Consider the following 22,379-nt stretch of genomic DNA (forward strand, 5'->3'; position numbering starts at 1 on the left):
AGCAGAGTACCTGCCCTCCAGGACATTTACAGCACTCTGTGTCAAATAAAGGCCAAGAAGATCATTAAGGACCTCAGTCACCCGAGCCACAGACCGTTCAAGATGGCGCCGATAGACCTAGCAGCTCTGTTTCTAGCTCCTAAGCAACTTGACAGTATTTCGTTTTTTTGTGTTATTTCTTACATTGTTAGCCCAGAAATTTTTGGGTGTTATTACATACAGCCGGAAATAACATTTGGGTATCAGAGCAGCAGTAACTCACCAGCATTATGACCAGAAATACGACTTTCCTGAGTTGGATCCTTTGTTCGTACCCCCCGTGCAATTGAACTTATCCCTGAGGCTGGTCCAAGACGCCGCCAGTGGAGAAGAGGTATTTGGAGTGGACTTCTAGTCTGACTCAGGAGGCGTGCACACCATCCACTGTTCCTGAGTATACTACTCACTAATGTTCAGTCCCTGGACAATAAAGTAGACAAGCTCAGGACAAGGATCTCCTTCCAGAGAGACATCAGGGACTGTAACATACTCTGTTTCACGGAATTATGTCTCTCTCCGGATATACAGTCCCCGTGAATATAGCCAGCTGGGTTCTCAGTACATTGTGCAAATAGGAATATAGAACTCTCCAGGAAGAAGAAAGGCAGAGGTGTATGTTTCATGATTAACTACTCATGGTGTGATTGTGGTAACATGCAGAAACTCAAGTCCTTTTGTTCCCCCGACCTAGAATACCTCACAATCAAATGCAGTCCTCATTACCTCCCAAGAGAATTCTCTTCGGTTATCATCACAGCCGTGTATATTCCCCCTCAAGCCGATACCACGACGGCCATCAAGGAACTACACTGGACTTTGTGCAAATTGGAAACCACATATCCTGAGTCCGCATTTATTGTAGCAGGGGATTTGAACAAAGCAAATCTGAGAAAAATGCAACCGAAGGTCTATCAACACATTGCCTGTAGTACTCGTGCTTCAAAATCTCTCAACCGTTGTTACTCTCCCTTCCGGGACGGCTACAAGGCTCTCCCCCGCCCTCAGATCACGACTCCATTCTTCCCTTCCCTTCCTATAGGCAAAAACTTAAACAGGAAGTACGTGTGCTAAGGTCTATTCAACGCTGGTCTGACCAATCCGAATCCATGCTTCAAGATTGTTTTGTTTCTGGAAGGCGTTCTGCATTCTCATTGGGTCGTCAGCCAGCCTGTCCTCCAGTTTCCACCCTCTGTCAAATGGCCAATTGGAGCGAGACAATCAAAACCTGGAGCCAGCAACTCATGTGGGTTGAATATGCCTGCAACACCCTCCCTTGCTCTGCCACTGGGCTCTCGCCTTTCGAGTGTTGCCTGGGATATCAGCACCCTCTTCCCGGAGCAAGAGGAAGAGGTCGGCATACCCTTGGCCCAGATGTTTGTCCTCCACTGTCGCCGTACCTGGAAGAGAGCCCGTCTCAAGACCACCTCCAGGAATCGATGAGAAGCGGACTGCCACCGGATCCCGGCTCCCCGGTATCGTCTCGGGCAGAGGGTATTGCTGTCCACTTGAGACCTGCCCCTCCGGGTGGAGTCACGCTAACTTTGCCCCTGCTTTATCGGCCCTTTCCCCATCTCCAAGATTACTAGCCCCTCTGCTGTTCGTCTTCTGTTGCCCCATACCCTCCATAAACATCCAACTGTTCATGTGTCTAGGATTAAACCTTTGTCTCACAGCCCTTTGTCTCCTGTTTCTGGGCCCACCCCTCTTCCCTGTCTCATCGACGGCCAACCGGCGTACACGGTGAGGAGACCTCCTGAAGGTTCGACCGCAGGACAGGGGATTCCAGTACCTGGTTGACTGGGAGGGTTATTGCCCGGAGGAGAGGTGCTGGGTCCCCTCCAGGGATGTCCTGGACCCAGGCCTCATTGCTGAGTTCCAACGCCGGCACCCCGGTCAACCAGGTATGCGCCCAGGTAGGACACCAGGTGGCGCCCCTAGAGGGGGGGGGGGGGGGGTACTGTCACACCCTGATCTGTATCACCTGTCTTTGTGCTTGTCTCCACCCCCCTCCAGGTGTTGCCCATCTACCCTATTATCCCCAGTGTACTTATACCTGTGTTCTCTGTTTGTCTGTTGCCAGTTTGTTTTGTTTCGTCAAGCCTACCAGCATTTTTTCCCATGCTCCTGTCCGTCTCTAGTTCCTGTTTTTTAGCTTTCACGGTTTTTGACCATTCTGCCTGCCTTGACCCTGAGCCTGTCTGTCGTTCTGTACCTTGTTATACCACCTTGGATTACTGACCTCTGTCTGTCCTGACCCTGAGCCTGCCTGCCGTTCTGTACCTTTCGGACTCTGCTCTGGACTACTGACCTCTGCCTGCCCTTGACCTGTTGTTTGCGTACCCCCCTGTTTTTGTAATAATCTTTTGTTACTTCGAAACTGTCTGCATCTTGTTCTTCTCCTGAGCCCTGACACCACTGCATTTAACCATGGCAAACTGACTGGGAATATGGTTGAATGCAAACAGTCCAGTTATGCCCTCTGTAAGACAATCAAAAAGGCTAAATGTCAGTACAGAGACAAAGTGGAGTCGCAATGCAGCAGCTCAAACATGAGACGCACACTACCATTCAAAAGTTTGGGGTCACTTAGAAATGTCATTGTATTTGAAAGAAAAGCTATTTTTTTTTAAAATAACATCAAATTGATCAGAAATACAGTGAAGACATTGTTAATGTTGTAAATGACTATTGTACCTGGTAACGGCTGATTTTTTTATGGAATATCTACATAGACGTACAAAGGCCCATTATCAGCAACCATCACTCTTGTGTTCCAATGGCACGTTGTGTTAGCTAATCCAAGTGTATCATTTTAAAAGCCCAGTTGACTGGCAGCTTCATTAAATAGTACCCGCAAAACACCATTCTCAACGTTAACAGTGAAGCCCAGTGTCTGTGTTCTTTTGTCAATCTTTTATTTTTATCGGCCAGTCTGAGATATGGCTTTTTGTTTACAACTCTGCCTAGAAGGCCAGCATCCCGGAGTTGCCTCTTCACTGTTGACGTTGAAACTGGTGTTTTGCAGGTACTATTTAATTAAGCTGCCAGTTGAGGAATTGTGTAGGTAAACTGTTTCTCAAACTAGACACTCTAATGTACTTGTCCTCTTGTTCAGTTGTGCACCGGGGGCTCCCACTCCTCTTTCTATTCTGGTTAGAAACAGTTTGCGCTGTTCTGTGAAGGGAGTAGTACACAGTGTTGTACAAGATCTTCAGTTTCTTGGCAATTTCTTTCATGGAATAGCCATCTTTTCTCAGAACAAGAATAGAGTGACGAGTTTCAGAAGAAAGTTATTTGTTTCTGGCCATTTTGAGCCTGTAATCGAACCCACAAATGCTGTGGCTCCAGATACTCAACTAGTCTGAAGAAGGCCAGTTTTATTGCTTCTTTAATCACCAGAACAGTTTTCAGCTGTGCTAACATAATTGCAAAAGTGTTTTCTAATGATCAGCAACAGCAACAGGAAGAATTGAATACTCATCGACTCAAGACATTACAGATTTTCATTTTCTATGAATTTGTAAAAAAAAATATACAAAAATAACATAATTGCACGTTCAGACAGACAGAGAGACAGGAGAGAGAGAGACAGGAGAGAGGGAGACAGGAGAGAGAGAGACAGGAGAAAGAGAGACAGGAGAAAGAGAGACAGGAGAGACAGAGACAGGAGAGAGAAAGACAGGAGAGAGAGAGACAGAAGAGAGCGAGACAGGAGAGAAAGACAGGAGAGAGAGAGGAGAGAAAGAGACAGGAGAGAGCGAGACAGGAGAGAGGAGAGAGAGAGACAGGAGAGAGAGAGAGAGAGACAGGAGAGAGAGACAGGAAAGAGAGAGCATATAGGAGGATAAGGCATATTAGTCCAGTGAAGACATACTTGTTCTTTGTTGGTACATGGTGTCCTCAGCCATATAGTGACCTGGTAGTATATACTGTTTCTAGTGTACCCCTCTACTGATACACGTACCAGTCACTCATATCACTCTGTTAATCACCATGTCCATAACCTCTTGTTAATCGGCACCATTAATTACTATACTCTATTAGTCATTACACATTAATTAATAAGTACATTTGTCAACCCGTGTGTCCCAACTTACTCTCAGATACTTCTATTATATACTGTTATGAATCACTCAACTTTTAAAGCAGGAGCATGGAGAATTCAGAAAAAAGTTGGTTGTAATATCATTTTTGTGTAATGTTTACCTGATTGTTATGCACTTTATATGCACTTTACTGCTTTGTTGGGGGTGGCAATTTATGAAACTAAAAATATTGCTTGAACATGGCTTATGTTGATTCAACAGTCCTATAGGTGTTAGTAAATGTTTTTGTGATTACTTTATATGTTATCTCAGGCTCTTACGAGATGGATGGCCATCTTTGTTTTATTGACTTTTGTGCATTATGTTCTGTTAAACATTGGGACAAAGATGTATTTGAGAGCTGTGTACAATGTTACTGCTGGGTTTGTTTCCTGGGCCCAGTTTGGCACAGTTCAGATGACTTTTTGGAGTAAGGGACCAGCCGGTTCCCATTCATTCAGTTTGTATGCAGCACCAGAAGGCAAGTAGCGCTGGGCTCTAAGATATGATCTGTTGACTACAAAGATTCCTGTGACACGCTACACAAGGCCCCTGACTTGCCTATTAAGCCCGAACCGTCAGTTCCATGTTAATGTGAGGACAACTGTGAAGTGAAACGTTCACTTCTTCTCTAGCGAATTCACACATTTTAATGAAACCATTTAAGAATGTTAAGAAATGTTTAATTGGGTAAAACATGTGCTATCCACGATCAGGTTTTCAAATGGGAACCATGATAAATAAAATATTTAATAACTCAGTTTTCTTGTTATGTTGACAGACCATTGTGTATCACAATCCTTACGCAAAACATCTCAACCCCTCTTGACAACGTTACTGTAACCAGTACAAACCAGTAAGCCAAAAGATGTTTGTTGTTGCAGCTGAAGAAAAAAAGTGGTTCTAAGTGATTGGCTGATCCCTGTGTCCCATGCAGGACAATCGTCCAGTCAAAAAGAGAACACAGTTGGCTTCTGTGGGCCCTAGTAGTGAAGATCCTACTCTGTTCATCCCTGCCTGACTGCCCACTGCATGGACCCACCCCACTCAGAAGAATATGTCCAGTCATCTCTGCACTGAAAAGGCCACATGTGCAACAGTGTCTAGAATCCATAAGGCAGCCCAAAGAAATGTCACTATTATGGAAACATATTGCTGTTTTATGAACTACTGACTGAACTGTACAGTACATTGTTTAGCTTATGGTGATGCAATAATGTCTTGATTTCTAAAACCCTTTCTGTACTTTGAATTGTGATTTGAAATGTGTATTAATGATTACAATATTTGGTGTTATTTTGACAATTCGTATCTGTTGTATTGAATGTTACATTTTACATTTTAGCCATTTACAGGTGTAGGATTTTAATTTGAGCCAGTTTTCTGCAGCAGGAAATCATGCAGCAACAGGAAATGGGAATTATTATATGGATTATAATTCATGGACAATTTTGTTGGAGTTGATAAATGTTTCGTTAGGGCAAATAAAGTCTGAAATTTCATAATGGAAAAGACAAACTTTAGAAGCCTTTTTAAAACTCAAATACACAATAACTTTGCTGCTGTGCAGGAAATTTCCCAGCAACAAAAGAGTGATCAAATTAAGATCCTACATCTGTAGGAGACGCTTTTATCCAAAGTGACTTACAGTAAGTACATTCATGTTAAGATAGCTAGGTGAGACAACCACATATCACAGTCGTAATAAGTACATTTTTCAGTTGAATCTGTGCAATTTTTTTTCAGATTTAAAACAGTTGTAATTTGAAACTGGTCATGTCAAACTATAATTATCCCAGTGACTTTCTAACGTATTCTGAGCTTTTGCTTACCTACCCATCTCCTTTGTTGTCCTCTGTGAAAGTTATACACTACATATACAAAGTTACGTGGACACTCCTTCAAATTAGTGGATTCGGCTATTTCAGCCACACCTGTTGCTGACAGGTGTATAAAATCGAGCACACTGCCATGCAATCTCCATAGACAAACATTGGAACTAGAATGGCCTTACTGAAGAGTTCAGTGACTTATAACGTGGCACAGACATAGAATTCCACCTTTCCAACATGTCAGTTCATCAAATGTATGCCCTGCAAGAGCTGCCCCGGTCAACTGTAAGTGTTGTTATTGTGAAGTGGAAACGTCTAGGAGCAACAACAGCTCAGCCGCGAAGTGGTAGGCTACACAAGCTCAAAGAACTTGACCGCCGAGTGCTTAGGCGTGTAGCGCATAAAAATCGTCTGTCCTCGGTTGCAACACTCACTACCGAGTTCCAAACTGCCCCTGGAAGCAACATCAGCGCAAGAACTGTTAGTCGGGAGCTTCATGAAATGGGTTTCCATCGCTGAGCAACCGCACACATGCCTAAGATCACCATGCTCAATACCAAGCGTCGGCTGGAGGGGTGTGAAGCTCGCCGCCATTGGACTCTGGAGCAGCAGAAGCGTGTTCTCTGGAGTGATGAATCACACTTCACAATCACAGTCCGATGGACGAATCTGGGGTTGGCGGATGCCAAGAGAATGCTACCTGCCCCAATGCGTAGTGCCAACTGTAAAGTTTGGTGGAGGAGGAATAATGGTCTGGGGCTGTTTTTCATGGTTCGATCTAGGCCTCTTAGTTCCAGTGAAGGGAAATCTTAACACTACAGCATACAATGACATTCTAGACGATTCTGTGGTTCTTGGTTTGTTGCAACAGTTTGGGGAAGGCCCTTTCAGCATGACAATGCCCCCGTGCACAAAGCGAGATCCATACAGAAATGGTTTATCGAGATCGCTGTGGAAGAACTTGACTGGCCTGCACAGAGCCCTGACCTCAACCCCATCGAACACCTTTGGGATGAATTGGAACGCCGACTGCGAGCCTGGCCTAATCGCCCAACATCAGTGCTTGTAATCGCCTAACATCAGTGCCCGACCTCACTAATGCTCGTGGCTGAATGGAAGCAAGTCCCCGCAGCAATGTTCCAACATCTAGTGTAAAGCCTTCCCAGAAGAGTGGAGGCTGTTATAGCAGCAAAGGGGAGACCAACTCCATACTAATGCCCATGATTTTGGAATGAGATGTTCGACGAGCAGGTGTCCACATACTTTTGGTCATGTGGTGTATGTGTACTTAGTACTTACCGGTAGGCTAGTATGTCTACTTATTTTATAGCATATTCTGGTTACTGTATGTGTGTGGAGGAGGGCCTAAAAATGATAGCCAAAGCTACTGGGCTGATGATGATGTAAGTGTTACACACTCTTGTTGACTCTTGAAAAGTGCTGTGAATGGATCCCCTAAGAACGAGAATTGGCCCGTTGTTGTTTTGGCTGGTGCGGTCTGGAGGAGGGCAGGGAGCACAGAGGGAGCAGAGGGCCTGGTTCTGCTGGGAAAGAGAGGGAGAGAGCGGAGCAGTTGTGTGCTTCCCCAGGGACCCTACTGGCGAACCATACACCTGTCTGTCTGTTCTCAACTCATTTGTATAATGCTGGGTCATGGATGAAATTGAGTGTTAGGCAGCGGGATTGAAGTTTTAATTCTGGCTCGGTGGTTTGGGGCAGCTGTTCTGCCTTTCCCCTCCCAGTCAATTAGGACGGAGAGGCAGAACAGGGCCATGCTGGAGCGGAGGCTGGCTGTCATCAAGTACTGCTGCCACCACGCTGAATAGAAATCAAATGAAGGAGTTGAGTCATGTTGAGCTAGCTAATGTTTGTCCTTCTCTAAACAGTAAATATGTTGTGAATATTCACTCAAGTGGACAGAGGGAGGCGGAATGTCAGTGAGACGAGGCAAAGCAGCCAAGTGTTGCGAAATTATAGGTTGCGATTGCATTGTGCAACAGTAATATTGTAATAGGTGTTCATGACTCGAGAGAGGTCGTTTTTCAATTAGCAGTATCTGTAGCCTGCAGCTAAAAGATCCTATGTTTTTACAACATGCCACTGTTCCACCAGGCATCTGTCAGGTGGAAATGTACCGCCTCCAACAGCCGAGCGACTAACTCCACATGCGAGGCAGCTGCAGTCTCCCCAGTCCTCGGGTGACTGACACTAAAACGAAGTCAGCAACTTTGAGTCGCTGAGGAGAGAAAACGCAACATGCCGACTGGACCGCACAAAGCAATCCTGATGGGTGATCTGAGGAGTGTGTGCCCGAGCAGGCCCCACAGGAACCAAATCCACCCCTCTGCTCTCTGTACTCTCACTCTCCTTCCAAATCTGCACCTCAGCCTGGTGCTGACCTGGATATGGGAAGTGGTGTCATCTCATGCTCACTCTCTCTGCACAGATGAAATAGGACTAGGGGTTAGGTGTATGTCGTCCATGCTTAATGCCTCCAATATGCACCAGACCATCAGATTCAGGCCGAAGGATGAGTCACACAGGCTTAGATGCCGCCACAGTGTCCCAACCACCCCATGGTAATACCCTTTTGTTTTTTAAGTGCTGTCCTAGTCAGAACTGTGTGTTCATGAGCGAGTGTGTTTGTTGGGGGGGGGTTGCCTAGTCTGTGACTGTTTGACCTCTCTTTGGGCCATGGCTAATGCAGAGTGTGGGCTCCTGAATGGGACCAGGGTCAGTGCCCAGTGACACATGACCTGCCACGGTTAATTGCAGCAGAACAATAGGCTCAGCCCCAGCCCCGGATCATCCCATTACACCTCCATGCCAAATGAATTGTTTGTTTTTGTGTGCCGCTCTCTCCTGACCTTTCCGCCAACTTGCTTTCATAACGTTCTGTATAAACCTGGAAACACAGGATTCAATCTGCACTTGAACACAGATGGGCCTTCGATTGGTTCTCTTAAGGATGTTCCGGAGTGTCATGATGCTAACCATCTCCTGGGCTTGACTTGACTTTACATGATAGAGAACGCTTCCTGCTTGGATCCTCTGAGAGGACAATCAAGTGTGAGTGAGGAGGTATATCCACTTACTGTGTGGTTTCTGTTTGCTGATTTACACAGTAAATACTTGAGAGAGATATGGGTAATCAATAAGCCCAAATGGGCACACATACCCTCTTTAGTTGGCAGTGATGAATGACTGGGCTGCGTGGTAGGCAGTGGAAAGGCTGTGTGTGTGTGTGTTTGTTTTAAATAAACGGGTGTTGAATAGCCACGGCTGAAAGCCGGCCTGGGAGCTTCGAGAGAAAGGAGAGAGAGAGCAGCTAATGTGACAGAGACAGTTTCATCACCTGAGGGCTGCAGTGATACAACATGAACAATATAAGATACCACACACCGTACTGGAGGATAGAGTTACCCGGCCATGTCCTGTATTTAGATCAATTATGACCAGAAATGGTGTTATCATTTACACGGTAGTGACCAGCCTTATTCAGGTTTTTATAGAGGCCACAACAGTGTCAACATACCTAACTCTGCAGCTGCAAATGGTGTGTGGTAGGGTGTGTGGGGGGTATTCTCTGTCACCATATTCTGGCTTCTGCATCCCCTATAACTTTAATCTAGGGGTGTACAACTCCTGTTATGGAGGGCTTGAACAAAAACCTGCATTCACCTTCCCCTGGCTTGGATGTGAAAACCCTACCCCAGATATCCAAATATTGTAATGCACATCATACACCGAGTGTACAAAACTTTATGAACACCTGCTCTTTCCATGACATAGACTTACCAGGTGAATCCAGGTGAAAGCTATGATTCATTATTGATGTCACTTGTTAAATCCACTTCAATCTCTGTAGATGAAGGGGAGGAGACAGGCTAAAGAAGGATTTTTAAGCCTTGAGACAACAGAGACATGGATTAGGTATGTGTGCCATTCAGAGGGTGAATGGGCAAGACAAAAGATTGGAGTGCCTTAGAACAGGTATGGTAGTAGGTGCCAGGCACACCGGTTTGTGTCAAGAACTGCAACGCTGCTGGGTTTTTCACACTCAACAGTTTCCTGTGTGTATCAAGAACGGTCCACCACCCAAAGGACATACAGCCAACATGGCAGAACTGTGGGAAGCATTGTAGTCAACATGGGCCATGCTTGTGAAATGCTTTCGACACCTTGTAGAGTCCATGCCCCAACGAACTAAGGCTGTTCTCAGTGCAAAAGGGTACAGCTCAATATTATTAATGTTTTGAAAACTCAGTGTGTTTCTACCGAAGACACAGCACACCATGATTTCATTGATTTAATATGATCACAGATTGAAGATATGTAACATCATGAAATCCAATACATCAACGGACGATATAGTTCATATCATAAGCAGCGTAACCTCTATTGGTAAAAAGTTTTGTTGTTTCAGTTGTAACAGTTTCAAAATGAACCATGTTCTGAGAATTTTACAAGGTGCAAGTTTTGTCTTCACAGAGACAGATCATGCCCTCACATTTGCAGCAGAAGCAGTGGTGTGTAGATGTGTTTTGCGTGACTGATCTCTCCTTAGGTCCTGTCTTTGAAGCTGTTCTTGGAGGCCAGAGTTATAGCAGAAGGAACTCCATCTCCATCACCCATCAACGGACGAGTACCCTTGGATGTGCATCAAGAACATCAGAAGGACACCTGGAAAGAAATACAAAATACAGGTATACAACACCATTTCCTGGTTGAGGTCTTGCTGCCTTCCAAGTAATAGCAATATACAATACTAATTTAGCTGGATAAAAGGGATTAATTGCCTGTCCTTATATTTTACCCTGTGTAACTTAATGGTTTTTTTTATGGTTACCATAACGCCTTTCAGATGTACTTTTAAGGATATGTGTAAAGCCCTCGCTTTGTATGAAATGTGTTACATAAAAATTATTGATTGGTTGACAGGGAGAGCAAGCAATGGGTTTGGCCCACCAGCAGACGGCGTATCGTCACACACCACACCACGCTACGTGCTGCCTCACCCACAGATCATGCGTGGCACGAGGCAGGGCGGGGTGAGGTGGGGGGAGCCCGGGGGGGGGGGGGCAGAAAGAGGCCGGGGCTCCTAGGTGTGTGAGTAATCACCCGTCTCCTAAGGCAAACACTGATTGGGAATCTGAGAGCTTCTTTCACACCGAATGTGGATCTCACGTTCGTCTGCCGATCGTTCAGTGTGCTGTTGACTTATGATTGCCAACATTTTCAAGTGATTCTACATGTACAATCGGTTTGCACTCGGTTCACAAGTACTCCTGGCAGGCAAACAGTATTGGTGTTATCTCTTTGCCCGACCGGTCGACCTGGGACCACAAACACCAACTAGCCAAATCCTTCCTGCAAAGATGAGGAAATTATTGATTTACAGACTCTGGTTGTGTCTACAATCCAGGCCCATCTGCAAAGGCTGACTTTAACACATATTCTACTGCATGGTTTATTCTCCCAGTCAATATATGAGTTGGCCTAAATAACATGTATATAAAAGCTTGCCAAGCAGACAATTGGACGAATAATATTTTATGAAGTGGCACTACAGTTTGTAGTACTATATGTTACTGTACAACATACCAAACAGTTCAACTGTAATTCACAGCACTTCAGCGGTCCTCACTGAGGGGAATACTGCTCAACATATAGTCAAATCTGGCTGGCTTAAAGACACTCTCTAGAGTGTGTTTAGAAAATTAAGGGCCTTGATTTTTCCTAATTGTCCATTTTATCATTTTATTACAGCTAGCTTACTGTGATGGGCTTCTATTTTAATTGATGCAATACAATTAAAGCGTGACTTATTTCATTCCCCACTACAGTGAATTGCATATGTCGGCTCTGCTATATTTAAATAGCATTAAGTAATTGGAAAAACACAAGAAGGGAAGGCAGAACATGTAACCAAAGGGCAAAATTGTCTTTGTGGATTTATTTTTTCCCCCATAAATATTCCAGGGGTTCTTCTATCATGCCCAAGTTTAGGGCAGAGAGGAAATAGTCTTGAACTGATACAGAAACTAATTTAGGATAGCTTTTCCAAAGAGATATGCTTTCCACCCTAGAACGAACATTTGGTCGAAGCCGGCACCTTCAGTACAAAAAATGCTAATGAAGTTGATCTCTTAGCCATTCTAAACTAATTGCATAGTCGAGATTACAAAGTATTCAGTCGGTGAAAAAGGGGTTGTTAATTTAAATGGTACCATATAATGCTCAGAGTCTCCATAAATATGTAGATGGTAATCGGTGGCTGTAGGCTGGCTTTAAATGGCATTGTCACTAGCTGCCAGAGCAACCCTCATTCCCTATTCCTCTGGGGAGGTAGGTAGGTCTCACTGCACACACCAGGCCGATGTAGGCAAATAGCTAGGCTATAATTGCAAGAGGAAATCACTAATAGTGCAAATACGTTTTTACCATTTGAAGAACGCTATAAAAATATGATAAATATCATGACATTAGATGCAGTTGAAGTGCTTCAACACTAAACCCAAAGCCTCAGCATTATCCCCAACCTCTTTAACATAAACCAATGGCATGTGCTGCCTATGGACATAAATGGCCTCATGGATGCCAAGTATTGACAATAGTAACAATAAGTATACAAACAAAGTATTGCTTCTTTCCCCCCAAACAAATAGAACAAAGCATTACAAAACTACAGTCTTGTTCACTTTTCTCCCCTCCATTCTCCTCTTTCTCTGGCTCTCTCGTTTTCTCCCCCCTCTAAAAATACAGAGACAATGCCTTGAGGCTCTCTAGTCACTATTGTGTGCCTGCGAGTTCATTGTTCTCAGCTGATCAGCCGTGGTAAATGTGGAGCCCTGCAACTCATTACGTATTCTCAGTCCCTCGGAGCAGAGCGGAGGTGGCCATGGGAAGTTCCTGCTGGCTGGGCCTGGCCGGCCGGGCAGCCTACCCTGGAGAGAAAGCAAGGCCTTATAAATTACCTGGCCTGGCCCGTCTGGACATCTTGTGAGTCCATTCGTCCCCGTCCTGCTCCCCTCCCTCCCTCCCCAGGGTTAAAGAGCTCCAGCTCTCCCTTTGACTGTCTGTGGACAAGTCCTGTCTGTTCATCCCTCATCCCCGCTCAGTCTCAGTCACAGCTCCCTCCTCGGGTTTAAGTGTGGGACCGTGAGCAGAGTACACCCCACCACTCCCATTCTCCTCTCCTGTCCCCACATCCCCCCTCACTATCTACTCCTGCTTTGGCCCAGCACAGAGTGGGCGGAAGTAGGACACAGTATGTTCTCTACTTATTTCCCAGGAAAACATTTTCTTATCTATGTTTAGAGTTGTTCGTTAGGAGACTAGAGTGAGTTTTTTATGTTTATGGATTGTGTAGCGTAGAAACAACTATTTCATAAATTCTCGACTCTTTCTGAGGAAACTGTGGCAACTTCAGCTCGTGTGAAACAGAGAGAAACTCCACCCTTGAAGGCCTCCTCTAGCCTACCTCTCCTTAGCTTGGGTGTTCTGAGACAGTAAACCAGTTCTGTTGATATGAGGTGGGTGTGAGGGACAGCAGTAACTAGGCTACCATGCTAGAGAGAAGGGGTTGGGGGATGGCTGGCCATTTGTATTGCTTGACGTGACAATAATTAGAGTTGACTCACCCTCTCCCTGGTTATAATCCGCTGGATATACTGCACTCATACAGGTGTCCAGAAAATCCAATTATCACAACCATGGTAGGTAAAACTAGGGGGGAAAAATACAGGAGAAAATCAGAACTAGAGATGTCATTGCCATTTAAAAAAACAACATTTCAGACTTGAGATGAAACTCCTTGGCTGCACATTATAAAGCTTAAAAAAATTATAATGCTTAACAAAAAATCTTGGATATGTGGGTTAGTGCTGAGTAATTACTGCTCTTTGAGGTTGGTTCGTTTTCGGTTCAATATTTAAAATAATCACGGTTTTCGATTTCGGGTTCAATTATTTTTTTTTAACATGAAATGTATTATGAAATAATGACATTCAATTGATTTTAGAGCTTTTTAATGGAAATTTGAAAGTCCAAAATAGTAAACATTCAATTGCCAAAACATTGAAAATATTACATTGTCTCTGTCAAGTAGGGTAGACATCAATAGAAAATAGGAAATTACTATGAAATAAGAAAATATTTCAGTTGTGTAAATAACTTCGTTTTTATTGCATGACTTTGTTATGTTGTATTCCTTAAAGTCATCATCTCATCTCTGCTCAGGCAGTAGCAGCCAGCCAGCCAGGCCATCTAATGTTATCTCTGTGCTCCCCATCCTGTACTGTCTTTTGTCATTCTATTTAGCTAGGCTAGCCTGCCTAAGTACTGTATGCTGCAGAGCGGTCTGACAAAATAATTTGACTAGTTCTTCAAAGTATATCAGGCATACGTTCATGAACTGTCAATCTCTATCTTTCTCATCGTTGTGTTGTGTACATTCTTCTCTCACGCGGTCTGTGTGTATCTAACCCGTAGCAGGCATAGAAGTGTATCCGTCAGGCTCAATGGATTATGGTCATTGTAGTTAATTACCACGTTTCTGCGCTGAACTAGGTTGAATATTTGCATCATGAAAACTACAACTCCCTTCAGCCCAGCGTCCCACATAGTTCTTGACTTTAATTCTAAAATGAATTACTTTATTTAAACGGCGAGTTGGGCTCACAAAAAAAACGAACAAAATGGAATTCAAGTATTCAACAGACGTCGGTCGATTAGTTACTTAATAACCACTCAAAAAACAAATTGCTAAGCACTAATGTAGGTGTTTTGTGTCCATACAAGAGCATAAAAAATGGCTAAAGTAAGAGAGGAGAAACCAGTCTCACTGCAAGATTGAGTACATCATATAACAGCAGAGGATAGACTTTTCTACCCTGCTGTTGTTAGAAGAGGAGGGAGAAGAGGCAGAGGAGGAGTATTAGTGCTTCCTTCCCTGCAGGGTCCCAGTATTCCCCCACTCCTCCATCCTCTCATCTCCCCAGCAACAAAGGCCTGGAGCCCGGGCCACTCCTCCAGCCAGCTGCCTCCAGTAGCACCATGCTGGGGGCTGTGGGAGGAAGCCAGAGTGCCCCTCTACCCCCTCTGCTCTGTCCCCGCAACCCCAAACATGTGGGCTCAAATCCCATCAGTGTGGCCAGGCGCACAGCTGGAACAAACTCTCCCCTTAGAAGTCCTGCTTCTCCTCTCTGACCTGAGTGATGGCTGCCCTGGGACAGGCAGATGTGGTCCCATACTAAGTATCAAGGTACACAGAACAACTAACAACTTTGTTGTCAACAAAGATCCCAGATCCTTGCATTTCTGCACAACAACATTGACAATTCCTACACATCACAGTTTTCATCTCTATGACTTGTCCTTATACATTTTAGTAATTTAGCAGACATTCTTATCCAGAGCAACTTACAGGAGCAATTAGGGTTAAGTGCCTTGTTCAAGGGCACATCGACAGATTTTCCACCTAGTCGGCTCTGGGATTCGAACCAGCAACCTTTCGTTTACCAGCCCAACACTCTTAACCACTAGGTTACCCGCCACCCTGTGAGGGTTGCAGGTTACAGTATTAGAAATGAGTTGAAGGGTCAGTCCTTTTTCAATACTATAGTACAATCCAAAGTACATGCATTATTGAATTAATAATTGAAAGACAATGGGATGTGTGAGCAGAGAAAAATGTATCTTTAAACATGACAAGTGGACAAAGTGCCATGTGTGTGAGCGTAATGAGTCTAGACTAACCCCTCCTGAGTTTGGTCAATAAAACCAAGCATCTCAGTGGGACTTCACTCTGTTTGGATTTCAACAACCGTGAAGCAAAGCAAATATGAAACTCAAATATTCAATTGTATTACCTACATATTTAACAATGGAAATTAGCAAAAGTAACAAATCCTGCTGTGGAAACCGCCTTCCTAAAGCCATCTTCATACCCTCATAACAATCTAGTAGGCTGTCGTGACAATGCCAAGACCTGAAGGTTCCTAAGGGTTCCACGTCTCCAGCTAGTGTCCTTAACTAACATAAATAGACAAGGTTTTGCCAATGAACGTACAGTATAACCATGAGTATCTCCAGAACCCTCCCAGTTCCACTCTGTCCCTTAAAGATGCTTTCATTCATTTTAGATTGGGTCTAAATGGAGTCTTACTCTTTGTGACCAAGGTTTTGAAATTAGAATAATTTATATTAAAATTGTGACTTGTTCTGAAATAACCATCCTAATAAGATATTCATTATTTCCATTTCAGATATGGTGAAATTCCACTGTGCTTTATTGTAAATCACCTAGTATTGGAACCGCTCTGCCCCTGCTGCCCCATCACACTGAATGACTGGAGAAGGCAAGTGCTTCACAGTTAACGTGCTTGGTGACACACAGCAACATTGGGTTGCTGACTTGAAATAGTCATCTTTTAAGGGCCTTAAACTCAAAGAATGTCATTGTTCCTGAGCAGAGGCTAGCTGCAGAAGAGGACCAACACTGCACCACAGAGGAGCTGTGAAAAAAGGAAACTGTGTTTCCACCACACATTACTCTTACGACAAAGCAGGAAATAGTTCACAGGGATATGCCACATTCCACATTCCACAAGGGCCAATGCAGCTTCCTTTCGGCACGTCAGACTGGTGTATGACAGTAGTAGGGGTGAGGGAACGCTTGCACAATACCTGGTGACATTAAGGAACTGAGAACTGGGAAGGGTCTCTCTATGAAACCTCACCAGCAGAATAGGGTTCAGGAATGTACACCATGTTTTTCTTTATATACGCAAAGAGAGCAGGGTGGGTGTAGGAACCCAGAGGTTCCATGATGCGTTGTACTGGTTTGTTCTTGAGGGAAATCCAAGGGTTGAAGACACTAAAAAGTGAAATAACGTCATCTTAAAATGATGGAATGGATATGGATTGGGGTCAGATGTGTGAGTTGATCAGTAGTCTTTCTCCAGTCTCAGAGTAATTTCCACTCAGCTGTTCTAAAGACCATCCGATGGCAGTCTTCCCATGACTGAGTTCATATTCTTTGTGCCACACACAATTTGGAATAGTGATTGTTGGGCCTCCCACCCTCTCAAGGCATTGTAGAAAGCAACCAACCAGGAAAAACAAGCATGGCAAGGCTTCTCAGAGGTAATGGGAATATTTTTGGGAGGATGTTTTATTGTCACAAACACAGGAAGGTGCAGTGAAATGTGCAGTGAAAGGTGCAGTGAAACTCAGCCACAGTAGTACGGTGCCGCTCGAGCAAATTAGGGTTAAGTCCCTTGCTTAGGCTCCCGAGTGGCACAGCGGTTAATGGCACAGTGCAAGAGGTGTCACTACAGTCCCTGGTTTGATTCCAGGCTGTATCACATCCGGACGTGATTGGGAGTCCCATAGGGCGGTGCACAATTGGCCCATCATCGCCCGGGTTTGGCAAGGGTAGGCCGTCATTGTAAATAAGAATTTGTTCTTAACTGGCTTGCTTAGTTAAATTAAGGTTAAATAAAAAAATATATATATATTTAAGGGCACATCGACAGGTTTTTCACCTTGTCGGCTTGGGTATTCGAACAAGCGACCTTTCAGTTACTGGCCCAAGAACACTTTGTTTTTCAGAGGGGAAGAGTAATGGTAATAGTAGCTGTGAGCATTAAGGTGTACCAATGTGCACCAATGGACGACACTCAAGAGCTGTCTATTCTCTTCAGTCCCAAACTTACCATATCTGGTGTGATCTCTGTCTCCTGGACAGACAGGTCTCGTCTTGGTCATACGGTCATATGGATGTCAGCAGGGTCCTCTCACCTTTTCTCTAGCAAAATAAAACACATAAACAAAGGCTGGCTTACTATGTGTACCCACATGTATTTAGAACACCATGCTTTGTGTATCTGGGAGCATCTAGATTGAGTAATTATATTTTTCAGGCAGTGGTGCTGTACACAAACTAATCACTTTAGGGTTGCCATTTGAACATGAAGTCCCTCTTTATCTAGTCCAAAGGAAACTATTGTTGCCCCCCCCCCCCCCCCCCCCCCAAACCTCGAAAACAAATCTCTGTAGAACGTTTTTTGGGGCAAGCTTGTATAATCACACAGAGGGTACCAGAGACAGACAGGCCTGTACCAAGACAGACAGTAGGGAGCAGAAAAGAAAGAGTGTCCTTGTGTTGGACTACATTCTGCAGCTGCCTCAAGTTCTTGCAGTATTTTAATACACATGGGCATGTAATGAATGGGGGCCGCTGTGTGACGGTATGTTACTGTAGGCATCTTGCTCCTATAACCCCACTACAGGCTGATCTGAAGGCTCCACTGCGAGGCATCGCCATCATAATTCTTCCCCATCATAAAGAGGACTTGTTGGGGATCCGTGTGGTCTGTCTGTCCTCTACAATATCCTGCCTTCGGGGTCTGCCCATGGCCCATGCCAGCCAGACCCAGTTGTGTTCTTCGGCTTGGCAGTGTCTCTGAAGCCCAGACTGTTCACTCAACTTGGTGTAGCTCAGAGGAACTTTATCAAAAATTTAGATAAACAGGTTCAAGTAGGGTTAAACCTTGTAATAGTGATACTGCCAGGGATGAAGAAGAAGATCCTCATTGCAATGTCGACTATTCCTTTCCATTGCAAACATGTTTAGAGATATACCGAATTGTTTAAAGTACTATTAGCTCGAGACCAACAAGGATTGAAACTATATGCTGATTTATGATAGCCTTTGTTAAACGTAGATTTCCCAGAATGCATAGCGATTGTATTTTCTTTGAGTGCCTCTGCTTCAGAAAGCATGCTAGTTGTTTTTGTGACAAACATGTAATTCTAATTTGCAAGGAGAACTGCAGGTGGCTTTAGAGTGTCCTAACCAAAGCATTAAATAAACAGAGGTGTGTGTCTACTTTGATTACACATTTATTCTGTTACAGTTGGAACACAGGAGGGGCGAATCAAAAGGCTCATTTTCAGGATGTCACAGCTCTGAACATGAACAATGAAAATTTGTATTGTATTTTCAAAGTTTGAGCCACGTGATCACTGTTTGTATATCATTTACCCACACAATATCACATTTTTCATACGCATAGGCTTTACTGATATTGTGTGTTGCTTTGGATGCTATGGAAGTGTCAGCTAATTGACCATAACTTTATCAAAAAACAAATTCCTTATCATTAACATTCCTCCCAGATATTCTCCTTAGATAGATAAAGCCTAAGTAAATAAGTGTGGAGGATATGATGAATAAACAGGGTTGAAAAGCAGAAATCCTATATGTGTGGGCACTGCACTCTGTGACAGAGCTCTAGATAGCTGTACGCTAGTATGTTTGTCCCAGTGAAAAGAGGGGCTATGTTCAGCCCAGACTGGGCCCCCATAATGCTGCAAACGCCACGGATTTGGAGCTCTCTTTTGTTGTCTCGGCAATGCTGACATCACACACTGCTGATGGGCCGAAATCCCTCTTTCTCCAGCACCAGCACTTTTGAAACAAAACTGCCATGACACTGATGAGTAATGCCAACTTGCCCAAAAAATCCCTCATTAAATCACACACAAGCACGTGTGCGCATACTCACACAGGCACACAACTGTGTGTTACCAATAAATCCAAAAGGTAATCAGAAATATATTACTGCTGCTGCCACAAACACTTTTCATGAAGCCTCTACATGTGGACCTGGCACTTACACTGTTAGTCTCTGACGCTGACTCGCCTGTCCTTCCCCAACACACATCAACAGGGAGGTGTAAAATCCATTTTTCACATTTTAACAAACAAATACTGAAACATTGCGACAAACAGCATCTAAATGTGGCTGAGATTATGATAGGCATCACATATCTTAATGACAAACCTTTGTGTAATTGCAGAAGACATGAATGATGTGGCCATGTTGGTATTGGTATCTGAATGTGAGAGGAGAGAGGGAATGGCAGGTTTTCCATCAGGATGGAGTTATAAGACACAGAGAATGTAAGGTTAGCTTACCCTTCAGTGTTTACAGAAACATTTGCATAGGAACACATGACTCAGGCCTCTTTTGTGGGTGATTGATTAGACAAGAGGCTAAAGTAAGAGAGGTTCTCCCTCTGGACTGAGTTCAAATGAAGGATACTGTTGCTGAATCCATTCAGTTTGAAAATAATAGTGAAACACTCCATGAGTGTCATCGCTTCCAAATAACCGAACGAGTGTTTTGCCAGTTATAGGGATACACTCTCTTCCCTACTGGAAGAGGGAAACTGTTGGGATGATACCAGCTCTCAGAAGCATCGTGAAGGTCCCACTCAAACAATCAAATACAATCAATCACAATAGCATCCTCAGGCACATAGGCTTTGAGGGAGGTCACTAGTCTATCTCTCTATCACCCCCCCCCCCCTCCACACACACACACACCACCCTCGAGTCAAGGGAGTATCAATCTGTTAAACATGTGACAAATGGCATCATTTGGGAGGCCATGGGGCATATCCAGGACCAATGAGACAGCAGAAATAGGCTGTGAAGAGCTGTCCTTTATTCACAGATGCTCCTGTGGGACTCGCCATAACAATTTCAAAAATCACAGAACAAGTTGACACTTATTTGCAGGGCAATGAGCACCACTACCCTCTGAGGGAGGAAACCATATCCTCAATCCACATGGGAAGACGTGTAACCAAACAAAATTATGTCATGGAAGATCAATGGTTTCAAAGTCGGAAGCATACATGACCATTCTAAAAACATTAGTATTACGAAGGTTAGATATTGGTATTTTACTAACTTATGTACACTCAATCAGTTAAGTTCATCACCAAATATAGACATATTTATTAATGTCATTGATTTAATACACAACTCAATATGACAACAATATACAGTACCTGTCAAAAGTTTGGACACACCTACTCATTCAAGGGTTTTTCTTTATTTTTACTATTTTCTATTTTGTAGAATAATAGTGAAGACAACAAAACTATGAAATAACACACATATGGAATCATGTAGTAAGCAAAAAAGTGTTAAACAAATCAAAATATATTTTATATTTGAGATTCTTTAAAGTAGCCAACCTTTGTCTTGATGACAGCTTTGCACACTCTTGGCATTCTCTCAACCAGCTTCATGAGGTAGTCACCTGGAATGCATTTCAATTAACAGGTGTGCCTTGTTAAAAGTTAATTTGTGGAATTTCTTTCCTTCTTAATGCATTTGAGCCAATCAGTTGTGTTGTGACAAGGTAGGGGGTATACAGAATTGTTGTGTTATTGTGTTATTGTGCTATTGGTGTTATTGAATGTACGTTTGTTTATGTGTAACTCTGTGTTGTTGTTTTTGTCGCACTGCTTTGCTTTATCTTGGCCAGGTCGCAGTTGTAAATGAGAACTTGTTCTCAACTGGCCTACCTGGTTAAATAAAGGTGAAATAAAAAAAAAATTCTAAAAAGGGGGATAGTCAAGGGAAAGAGGGATACCTAGTCAGTTGTACAACTGAATGCCTTCAACTGAAATGTGTCATCTGCATTTAACCCAACCTCTCTTTGGTAAAAGACCAAGTCCATATTATGGCAAGAACAGCTCAAATAAGCAAAGAGAAACGACAGTCCGTCATTACTTTAAGACATAAAAGTCAGTCAATGCGGAACATTTCAAGAACTTTTAAAGTTTCTTTAAGCGCTGTCGCAAAAACCATCAAGCGATATGATGAAACTGGCTCTCATGAGGACCACCACAGGAAAGGAAGACCCAGAGTTACCTCTGCTGCAGAGGATGAGTTAATTAGAGTTACCAGCCTCAGAAATTGCAGCCCAAACAAATGCTTCAAAGAGTTCAAGTAACAGACATCTCAACATCAACTGTTCAGAGGAGACTGCGTGAATCAGGCCTTCATGGTCGAATTGCGGCAAAGAAACCACTACTAAAGGACACCAATAAGAAGAACAGACTTGCTCGTGCCAAGAAACACGAGCCATGGACATTAGACCGGTAGAAATCTGTCGTTTGGTCTGATGAGTCCAAATTTTAGATTTTTGGTTTCAACCGCCATGTCTTTGTGAGACGCAGAGTAGGTGAACGGATAATCTCCGCATGTGTGGTTCCCACCGTGAAGCATAGAAGCGGAGGTGTGATGGTGTGGGTGTGCTTTGCTGGTGACACTGTCTGGGATTTATTTAGAATTCAAGGCACACTTAACCAGCATGGCAACCACAGCATTCTGCAGCAACACGCCATCCCATCTGGTTTGCGCTTAGTGGGACTATCATTTGTTTTTCAAAAGGACAATGACCCAACACACCTCCAGGCTGTGTAAGGGCTATTTGACCCAGAAGGAGAGGGATGGAATGCTGCATCAGATGACCTGGCCTCCACAATCACCCAACATCAACCTAACTGAGATAGTTTGGGATGAGTTGGACCGCAGAGTGAAGGAAAAGCAGCC

The 22,379-nt window shown here is 43.8% G+C and overlaps 1 long non-coding RNA gene across 3 annotated transcripts in view; it reads right to left on the reverse strand.

The window, feature by feature from the left end:
• Positions 1 to 10,250: 10,250 nt before the first annotated feature.
• Positions 10,251 to 22,379, reverse strand: part of LOC115192518 (uncharacterized) — a 125,745-nt gene continuing 113,616 nt past the window's right edge. For all 3 annotated transcript variants that reach the window (XR_003877951.1, XR_003877950.1, XR_003877949.1), the window contains 3 exons: positions 17,677 to 17,768; positions 13,600 to 13,684; positions 10,251 to 10,639 (listed from right to left, as the gene is read on the reverse strand). This is a non-coding gene — a long non-coding RNA (uncharacterized LOC115192518). The remainder of the gene's footprint in view (positions 10,640 to 13,599; positions 13,685 to 17,676; positions 17,769 to 22,379) is intronic.

Source organism: Salmo trutta, chromosome 4 (assembly GCF_901001165.1).
Source record: "Salmo trutta chromosome 4, fSalTru1.1, whole genome shotgun sequence".
Lineage (NCBI taxonomy): Eukaryota > Metazoa > Chordata > Actinopteri > Salmoniformes > Salmonidae > Salmo > Salmo trutta.